Raw genomic sequence first — 10583 nt, 5'->3', positions numbered from 1 at the left:
GGAGGTCGGGAGACTGACTGCCAAGACTGCGCAAGGCACAATCTGGGCTGCTAGGAGGCTGACTAACTTCTAGAACTATGCAATTCACAGTCCATTGTAGCTGCTGACTACTGGAATTGCGCAATGTGTAATCTTAGCTGGTAATGGTTGCAGGCTCAGTGATTGCATTACGCAATTTTTTGGGCCAGCAGTCTCTATCCCTCAGAATTGTGCAATGCAAGACTGGAGGATAGTCACTAGGAAGAAATGTACATTTCCTGAGAGGAAGACAAAGCCTTCCCTCTTAGTATTATGCAATTTTGTCTTGGTGAGGTGAAGTTTGGGCTAAGGATTCCTAGACTCACCGACGGGCAACTGAAAGTGAATGTGAATGTGAATGCATGGTGATACTAAGTTTAAGCATAAGTGAATGATCGTGCATGCAAAGGGTAAATGACAGATTCATAAAATGGAACAACATGCATGTGGGTGGGGCTAGTCTTTGAATCAGTGACCATTCGTGAAAAACAGTTCCATGCATGCAATAGCAGTGAGATGTTAACAGAAACTGAAACGGTGCTAGTACAAGCTAGTATGTATCAAAATGACAGCAAGCACTCACTGAAATCAAGTAGATAGTATTCATATGAAGCGAAACACAAAAAGTGCTAGAAATGCAACACAAGACATGGAAAGCAGGCTTACCCCAAAATAGTTGAGCTGAATGTGCCTACAGCTCCTAGATGCAATGTGGGATGTCAGAGCTACAAGGTTGATGTTAGGAATGATCTTTGTAGTGTCTGGTTCATGATTTTTGATCAAATCGAAGGTGTGACACGCATGCCACAAATCTAGGAAGAGCAACACTTAGTGGGAGGTTTTCAAGACGATCCTTGCATGCAACCTCCAACTACTAAAAGTAGATCCCTGAATCAAGGGATGCCTTTGCATGCTTCCTTGGGAGAAGTAGCCCATGATGTAAATTGATTTTCTTCATCCTGGAGGGAACCGGTCAACTCAACTGCACATGAAAGAGGCAGCTCAACTGCTGGGAGAAAATGTGCATTTCTGGAAGGGAGGTAGGTTGGTTGCCTAGTAGATTTGTGCAATTTCTGGGCAGAGCAGCTAACTGCTACCTAGGACTGTGCAATTCTCGGGCTGAGAAGCCTTGTTGGGAGGAATTGCACAATTTTCTAGATGAAGCCTCACTGGCAGAATAATGCAATTCTAGAGCCCAACAGGCTGCCAAACTGAATTGCGCAACTTCTGGAGGGAAGGATGGTTGCCCTCCAGAATTTCACAATTTATTGAGGGAGCTGCTCAGCCTGCAGCTGGAACAAGTCCAGATAAACATCCTGTGAGGGGGATGGATCAAGCTCTGATAGATAGGCTTCCTTTCTGCAAGAAAAACACTCAAGCTTGTGTACTTGACAAAGCAAGACATGCTACTATGAAAGGTTGGTAACGAGGCTCCAAAATGAAGCTAAGGCAAACTTTTGGAGGGTGGTTGTAGTCGCTACAATACTTGGAGACACACTGGTAGAACTCTAGCTTTCTGAATGGACCTTGTTCGTGAAAAGCGAGTCTAACACCTCTAGAAGTATTTTTTAGTTCTCAGTTCGTCTTGGTTTCCACACTTGCTTGATTGTAAGATGTAGCATTTGCCAAGCTCTTGGTCGATTGACACACATTCCAAGGTAATCCAACACAGTTGTTTCGATTGGGGTTGAGGGGTATATTGGTGCACAAACAGTATAGTCGTCAGAGTCTTAGTTTCATCCCTGGTGTTGCTCCACTGCTAGCAGGCCTAGACAATACCCCGGCGGAGTCACATAGGAACATAAGCATGGCTCCGCTGCTAGTGAGCCTGGTCAGTACCCCAGTGGAGTTACTTGCATCACCTCTCTGCATAGGAAGCCTTTCTTTTCTTTCACCTTATTTATTTTCATTTTTTCAAACATTTTTCACTTTTTCATTTTTTCATTTTTCATCTTCGTAACTATGCATAACACTTATTCATTTCAGAGGTGGAAGAGGGATCCCGACTTATTGAGAGCATAAGAGGTTGTTCCTGCAGAGAAGTAGTTTGTGTATACCTCTGATGTGCTTGTTAAGGTTTTCCCCCTCACCTTACTCTACTTGACTCAATTGACAAGGATTAAACCAAAAACAACCGACAAGAATAGGTGATACTAGTTAGCGTGCAAGCATTGTGTTTTTACCAAGGTTCACTTCGAACAATGTGTATTTTCCATTTATGTATCATGGACTAAAGATAATAGGTTCTTACACAAGAGAGCGGACAACAGAAAACCAAATGTTGATACTTGTACAATTCCTCTCATACTTTACCCAGCTTGTTTCATGAGTCATACATGGTTTCATGTGAAACTAACCTATGAATGAAAAAAGCAAACAAACAAACAACAAAGCAAAGCAGAAGCAAAAGAAAAAGAAAAAGAAAAGAGAGTAAGAAAACAAGCAAGTAGACAAACAAACAAACAAAGCAGGTAAGAAAACAAGCATGCAAGTCAACAGACTGAAAGCAAACACTACTCCTACTCCTAAGCTAACGGTGCATGGGTTTGATCACGTGAAGTGATATTTCCAATGCAGCCATCGACACATTGGTTGACCCATGTTGGTGAAGGCTTGGTCTATGACCAACCCAGTTGTGCAAACCAAAAAGCGTGAAAGATATAATGATGAAGACAGACACACTCCAAGCTTACAAGCGACCACAGAACAAAGAGGAGTAAAAGCACATGACATGCATTCTGTGGAGTTGCCATGGTGTTGTGCTACATTGTGTGCAGATGTTGAGTGTATGCATTCTCTTTATTTTGACATGCAAGCAAATGTGAGAAAGGTATACCACTCACGTTGTGCATGTGTGCTTGTCGTGTAAGATTCCTCCAACGCATGAGCGATGGGATCATGTAGTTCAAGTGGAGGAAGCGAAATCTAGGTGTTTCACTGATCTTTAATGCGAAGTAGAAGTGATGACGATCCTTGAGTGTTTCAAAAATTTCCTGATCAGAACTGAAACCAACCTCAAGACAGCAAGGGCCTGACATAACCATTAGCTCGGGCTGAAGTGCCTCAACAGTCTTGGGGGTTTCAACTTCGTTGATAGATAGATCATCGTAGACCAGTGTCTTAGACAGATTAACAATGATTGAATCAACATCGTGATCAGATGAAGAAGTAGAGAGATCGCGACACCAAGATCAGAAAATTCAGGATGTTTGTTGGTGTCCTCGTGATTTGATGAACCGAGCAAAGGGTTAGATGAGAAGCAAAGATGTTCACTCTCTGTGTTTTCAGAAATGAGAGATGAAAAATTGGATGGATTTCTAGAGGAAGATGTGTCCTCTCCGCACTCTGATGACAGACTTACATCCAACGTGTCCTATGAATGATCAGAACTAGAAACATCCGAAAATGGGTTTTCACAGGGGAAATCAGCAGTGGCAGAATCACAAGGGATGTCAAGATGAAGCAGATGAGGCACGGATGGAAGGGAGTCATCCTTCATCGGGGGTTATTCTTTAGATTTCCACACACACTCAACATGAATTATGGCACAGGTTGGTTGCATAACACTAACTTCGTCGACAACTTGATCCTTGTTCACAGTAGGTGAGGAGTCCAGAATAGGAGAACACAAGACAGTACAATCTGGAGGATCAACAGAACGCAGGGATAGAGGTTGAGGGAATGAATCCACATGACAACCAACAAGATTGCAATCCAAATCTACGTAGATATCAAGAGCAGGTGGGGTGGGAGGATGTGACAATTCAATAGATGTGTGTGCATGATCTCCCACACCACTCTATGGTGGTGGAGTTGTTTGATGAGGTGAAGGCAGACAATCGCTTGTGACAATAATTGTGCCTGCCAGTAATGGCACAACACCATCGCCAAATTGTGCTAATCAGGGTTTAGATATGTGAAGAAGATACTCAAATCTTCCATCATGAAATTCCCAATCAATATCATCTTCTGGGAATCGGTATGCAATATTACAAAAGCGTGTGTAAAACTATTCAAAAGATTCATCAGGTGCTTTTTGTAATTCCAGAATTTCTTTGGTGAGTGCTTTATAGTTAAAGTGATTGAAAGCATGGTCTATCTCTACAACCAGATGAGAAAGAGAATGAATAGATTTTTCGGGCGTTGTGGCACACCAGTGCATTGGGTGCCCTCGAAGCGTGTAGACGAACAACGCACAGCTCATGTATTCTTCAAAGAATCCATGTATTTCACATGAGCCTACAACGTCAAATGCCTGCCTAACCAAGAATATGTAGCCTCCACCATCGTATGCCTTATGAAATCATTTCCATAAGACATACACTCTAGAAGAGCAAATCAGTAGTTAGTCATGATAGATATGTAGAGATTTAAAACAGATGTGAGGACTCAGCTTGTCATCTAGCCCTCCTTCTAGGGCCAAAATGTTAACAGCGTTGGACCCACCAACATGTCAGGGGATCTCCCTAATAAGAAGTCCCAATTAGACCTCATACCGTTTGGTGTAGGACTCCCAGTAGTGGGATGTACGGTAATGCCTTGACCGCGATTTTGCACAGAGGCAAGCAAGATAACTTTGTTGGTACCAAGTGTGTGACATCTACAGTGAGCCAAGGAAGGTGCATGAGAGGTTCTAACACATGGGGGTTGATATGAGTGCACCCCTTGGAATCCTATGATAGCACGTAGTTAAGAAGGGAACACACGAGCGAAGATGTGTCACAACATGGAAGGCAAGTTAGCAAGCAATCCAAAGTGATGGTTGAACCAACAGCACATTTCACAAATATTCATACATACATATATAGATAGTTATACATGCATGTGTAACCAAACCAATACATATATCATTTAGAGTAAACCAGATCGCATAGAATACAATACAACATATGCATGAAACATGTTGGCTCTTGTTATATCAAGAAGTGTAAGTTCCAGTCATACAATACATCCATGTCCACCCACTAGTTCCGATAGTGGAACGTTACAACCACAACTGCCTGCTCCTCCAAAGAGATGTACTAGCTCTGCACAGTGGAGAAGCCAAGGCTCGTTACAATATTGTCCAATCTCTCCCCAAGATAGTCTCATCGGAAGCTTGGCTGACCAAAAGCCTATACAATGACTTATGAGGTTCTATTTATAGCAAAGAGTGGGGTGACCCTTGACATTACCCTTTGTGACAGTTCATCTACCCTCATGACTCTTCATCTACTCTATGATTGTTACATCCAACTATCAACACTTGACTTACACTTGACAAGACGTTACACTACAATGCACATGTGCCCATGTGAGACAAAATGGCTTGAGTGAGCCATGAAATACATCACTGACACTCGGTCTGTTGTGGTGAGACCAACTTTTTGAAATGCTTGTGATGGTGATGGTGAAGGTGGTAAGCTGATGCCAATCTTGGTCGTCCGTGATGGTGTGCATGCAGTCCATGGTGACATCTTGCTAAAGTGAACTCTTGCCTCCATTGCATCATGCATATGCAAATCATGGTGGTTCTCTTGTATTATTCAATTTGGAAAATATACATTATAGAGAAGTCCAGCCCCAGAGCTGAGGCGATAACTAGATTACATAAAACAAAATTACAATCGATGGTTTTTCTCTCCTTCGCCTCCTCCTACCTATCTCTATATTATATATATCCTTTCGGCTCTAGGCCGTTTACACTAATTACAAATATTTCTTGTTCAGGCCTTTCGGCCAAACAGACTTAGAAAACTGAAATTACAAACTTGGCCAGCAATTATAATACACATGAACTTCACTTGGCCATAATTTAACTTTGGAGAATAATCCCTGCATGTGCACCACCTATTATCCTGCTTCAGTTCATCAATAGTTAGACTCAGAGTCGAGGATCGAGACCCGTCCTCGTGGAAGATTTAGCTTCTCAAAAATCTCGGACAGTCTTCCTAGCAATGCAGGAATCTACCTGCACTAGTCAACTCATTCATCATTAACACTAAGTTCCACGATTACTCTAGGAAATCAATATGAGTTACAAGAAGTATGTAAATAGGCATGAAATCCATATAAAATGATTAATAAAGTTCTGAAATAAATCTTAATATAAAATATGAGCATGTGCAGGAATGGGTAACTATCTTGTACTAGTGCAGGAAGGAAGGGTCTTTTATTGAGATAAAGAGAGGTTGATTTTGATGGAAATGGGGTAGAGAATATGGCAATGCAGGATACCAACATATATCTAATGTGTTCAATGTTGGGTTGTGTTATATTCTTTCCACGACTAACCTACATAGTGAACCAGGGAGTTAGAGGGGGGGTGGAGCCCCCCCTTCGTTGTGTCGATTGCGCAACGGGGAGGGGGGTCACAGGGGAGACGGCAGCCCCCCTGTTCTGGGGATTGGAGGGAGACGGGTAGCCCCCCTCTACGTGGTCCGGGGTAGCACCCCGTGAAATTTTTTTTGGACCCTATATTAGGTTGGGCAGACCTACCTATGGTTTTCAGTCCATGGTTTTGGACGCAATGGTTTTCGGTCCATGGTATTAGATGCTTCAGTATGCATAAATATGTATTGTAACATTGAAAGGAATATAATGAAAAATCAAGCTGGTAGTCTCGGTTCTGGGATCCAGGGGAAAATCTTTGTGTATATGTGTTTTATGTGTTATGCTCTCGCATTGTTTATTTTCTGTGTTTTAGAATTCGTATGCAGGTAATTTCTATACGGGGTTAAAACCTACATTTGGTATCAGAGCTGTTTTGGCTTCAAGGGGACACCTTTGTTGCTGAGGGGTTTCGCTCGAGCCTGTGGTAGACCCTGTTCAGTGGGAGATCTACGAGATTGATTCTGGTGGTGAAAGAAGATGGTGAGCAGTGGAAAGATAGAGATCGAGAAATTAATGCTCATAGTTTTGAGTTGTGGAAACTCAAGATGGAGGATCTGTTGGTGGATAAAGATTAGTGGATTGTGGTAGATCTGGGTACTAAACCAACGGGAGTTTCCGATGAAGAACGGAAGAAGTTGGATCGAAAGGCAAAGAGCACAATATGATTGTGTGTCTCAAATTCAGTATTATTCAATGTATCAGGGGAAGGTACGGCAAAAGCTTTGTGGGACAAGTTAGGGACTTTGTACCAATCTAAGTCTCTGGTGAATAAACTGTTCCTGAGGAAAAAGCTGTATAACCTGAGGATGAAAGATGGAGACTTGGTGATAGAGCATCTGAACGCATTTAATATTGTGGTAAGTCAGTTAGCGTCTGTTGATATTAAAATTTCAGATGAAGATAAATGCATCAGTTTGTTGTGTTCTCTACCAGATTCGTGGTATAGTCTGGGTATTGCAATAGGTAGCAATGCAACTACCTTGCAGTTTGATGAAATAGTCTCATCCTTGCTGACGGACGAGATGAGACGGAAAACTATGGAGAGCCAGAATGGTGATTCCTTGTCTGTACGAGGACGGTCCCAGAACAGAAACAAAAATAAGTCATTGAGTGGGAGATCTAAATCTCCAGGAAAACCTGTAAAAGTGTTGTGCTAGAAATGCGGAAAGGAAGGGCAATACAAAAGGGATTGTAAATATAAAGCTCCTGATAAAGGAAAGGGATCTGATGATACTCCTTCTGTAGAGGCGAAAACCACCTCAGATGAAGGTGGGGATGTTTACTTAGCTTCTTCAAGTACACATGTAGATCATGAAGCATGGTTGATTGACTCAGGTGCATCCTTTCACTTCACTCCCCATAGAGAGTGGTTTTGTGAGTATGATAAATACGATGGTGGTGATGTCTTCTTAGGGGATGATAGGAAGGCTAGAATCATTGGTCGCGGAAAAGTAAAGTTGAAGTTGCAAGGTGGAAGGGTTAGAACACTTCCAGGTGTTCTGCATATTTCTGCATTAGCCAGAAATCTGATTTCTGTAAGCAAGTTGGATGATGCAGGTGTAAAAACAATGTTCGAGAAGGATACCTGCAAGATGGTTCAAGGAGCACTGGTATTGATGTGGGGGGTTCAGACTGGAACTCTGTATAAGCTGCAAGTTAGTAATGTTGTTGAGGGGTGCAATAGTTTTATGGCTCCTGAAAGTGGAGCAGAAAATCCAGTGGTCTCTGGAGAGAAGACCATGTTGTGGCATCAAAGGCTTGGACATATTGGAGAGAAGGGCCTTTGAATACTTCAAGAAGGTATGAGTAATAGCTCTATGGATTTTGATTTTTGTGAAAATTGTGTATATGGGAAGCAGAATCGGGTGAGTTTCCCCTCTGATGGTAAGAGGGTGAAATAGATATTAGAGCTTGTGCACAGTGATGTGTTTGGACCTGTGAAGGTTCCATCACTGGGTAATTTTGTGTACTATGTATCATTTATAGATGATTTCTCAAGGAATACATGGATATATTTCCTTAAGAAGAAACCTAAAGTCTTTGACAGGTTTAAAGAATTTAAGGCTCTGGTGGAAAACCAGACAGAGAAGAAGATAAAGGTGCTAAGGACAGATAATGGTGGAGAGTTTTGTAGTAAGGTTTGAAGAATTCTGTAAGAAGTGCGGTATAGCACAACAGAAGACTACTCCATATACACCTCAGCAAAATGGAGTTGCAGAAAGAATGAACAAGACGTTGATGGAAAGGGCAAGAAGCATGCTCAATGGTGCCGAGTTAGGACAAGAATTCTAAGCAGAGGCGGTGGAGACAGCATGTTACTTGGTCAACAGATCACCTTCATCAGCATTGGAGGATAAAACTCCACAAGAGGTATGGACTGGTAAGAAACCCTCTCTTTCACATCTGAGGGTATTTGGATGTGATGCATATGTACATGTTCCAAAGGAGAAACGAACAAAGTTGGATAGTAAATCTGAAAAGTGCATCTTTATTGGGTATAAGGATGGTTTAAAGGGTTATAAGCTTTGGAACCCAGCAACAAGGAAGGTTGTGTACAACCGAGATGTGGTGTTCAGAGAGCTGAAAGATGTTATTAAACATGAAGTCCAACCAAAGGAACCTGAGAAGATAGAGTTTGAACTAAAGGAGGAAGAATCAGACTGTAAAGTAGAGGAGGAATCAGAAGATGAAGAGCCACAAACTCCGGGTGTAAGAAGATCATTTCGAGAAAGAAGGCAGCCAGAAAGGTATAGTCCATTTGTTTTATGTTCAAATTTTGCTTTATCTATTACTGATGATGATCCCAGGACTGTGAAGGAAGCAGTAGATTCAGAGGATGGAAAACTCTGGAAAGAGGCCATGATTGATGAAATGGCATCTTTACACAAAAATGAGGCTTGGGATCCGGTGGAGTTTCCGGCTGGAAGGAAACCAATTGGCAACAAATGGGTGTTCAAGGAGAAGACAAATGCAGAAGGAAAGGTAGAGAAATACAAAGCTCAGTTGGTAGCAAAAGGTTATTCCCAGGTGCCGGGAATTGATTTTGGTGATATTTTTTCTCCTGTTGCCAAGGCAACTTCTATTAGATTACTTTTATCTGTTGCTGCCACTTTTGATTTTGAGGTAGAACAGATGGATGTGAAGACAACATTTCTTCATGGGGATCTAGAAGAGGAGATCTACATGAAGAAACCTGAAGGCTTTGCGATGAAGGGTAAGAAAGAACTGGTATGCAAGTTAAAGAAGTCTCTGTATGGGTTAAAACAGTCACCAAGGATGTGGTATCATAAATTTGATACATTTATACGGGGACTTGGCTTCACCAGAAGCAAAGCAGATCACTGTGTGTATTTTAAATTAATTGGTGACCGTGTTATTTATCTAGTCTTGTATGTGGATGATATGTTGCTGGTTGGAAATGACAAAGAAATTTTCCATGATTTGAAGACCCAATTATCCTCCAAATTTGACATGAAAGATCTTGGTGCTGCAAAATATATTTTGGGCATGGAAATTAAAAGAGATCGGGCAAAGAGGAAGCTTTCATTAAACTAGAGGAAGTATGTTGAGACAATATTGCAGAGGTTTAATATCTGGGATAGTAAACCGGTGAAGGTTCCTATTCCTGTAGGTGTAAAGTTATCTGTTGAACAGTGTCCCAAGACACAAGAAGAGGAAGAGGATATGTCCCGTGTTCCATATGCAAGTGCAGTCGGTAGCCTGATATATGTAATGGTCTGTACTAGACCAGAAATTGCACATGCAGTGCGAGTATTGAGCAGGTTTATGTCAAAACCAGGGAAGGAGCATTGGACAGCGATGAAGCGGGTTTTCAAATATTTTTGTGGCACTAGTGATTATGGTTTGTGCTACAAAGGAAGACCAGGATTGGATAGAGTGTTGGATATTCATGGCTTTGTTGATGCTGACTCGGTTGGAGATCTGGATCAAAGAAGATCTACAAGTGGGTATGTGTTTAACCTATTTGGAGGTGCAGTCAGTTGGATGAGTAAGAAACAATCTATAGTGGCACTATCAACTACAAAGGCAGAATACATGGCAGCCACTCATGCAAGCAAGGAAGCAGTTTGGTTGCAGAGATTTTGTTCAAGTATGGGGTTAATACAGGGAGTTATAAGGATAGACTGTGATAGCCAAAGTGCAATTTTCTTGGCAAAGAACCCTGCTTACCA

This window comes from Pinus tabuliformis, chromosome 9 (genome assembly GCF_031772625.1).
Source record: "Pinus tabuliformis cultivar Carrire ecotype Pingquan chromosome 9, CPIR1, whole genome shotgun sequence".
Lineage (NCBI taxonomy): Eukaryota > Viridiplantae > Streptophyta > Pinopsida > Pinales > Pinaceae > Pinus > Pinus tabuliformis.
The sequence above is the reverse complement of the archived record's forward strand: the minus strand, read 5'-3'. Positions refer to the sequence as shown.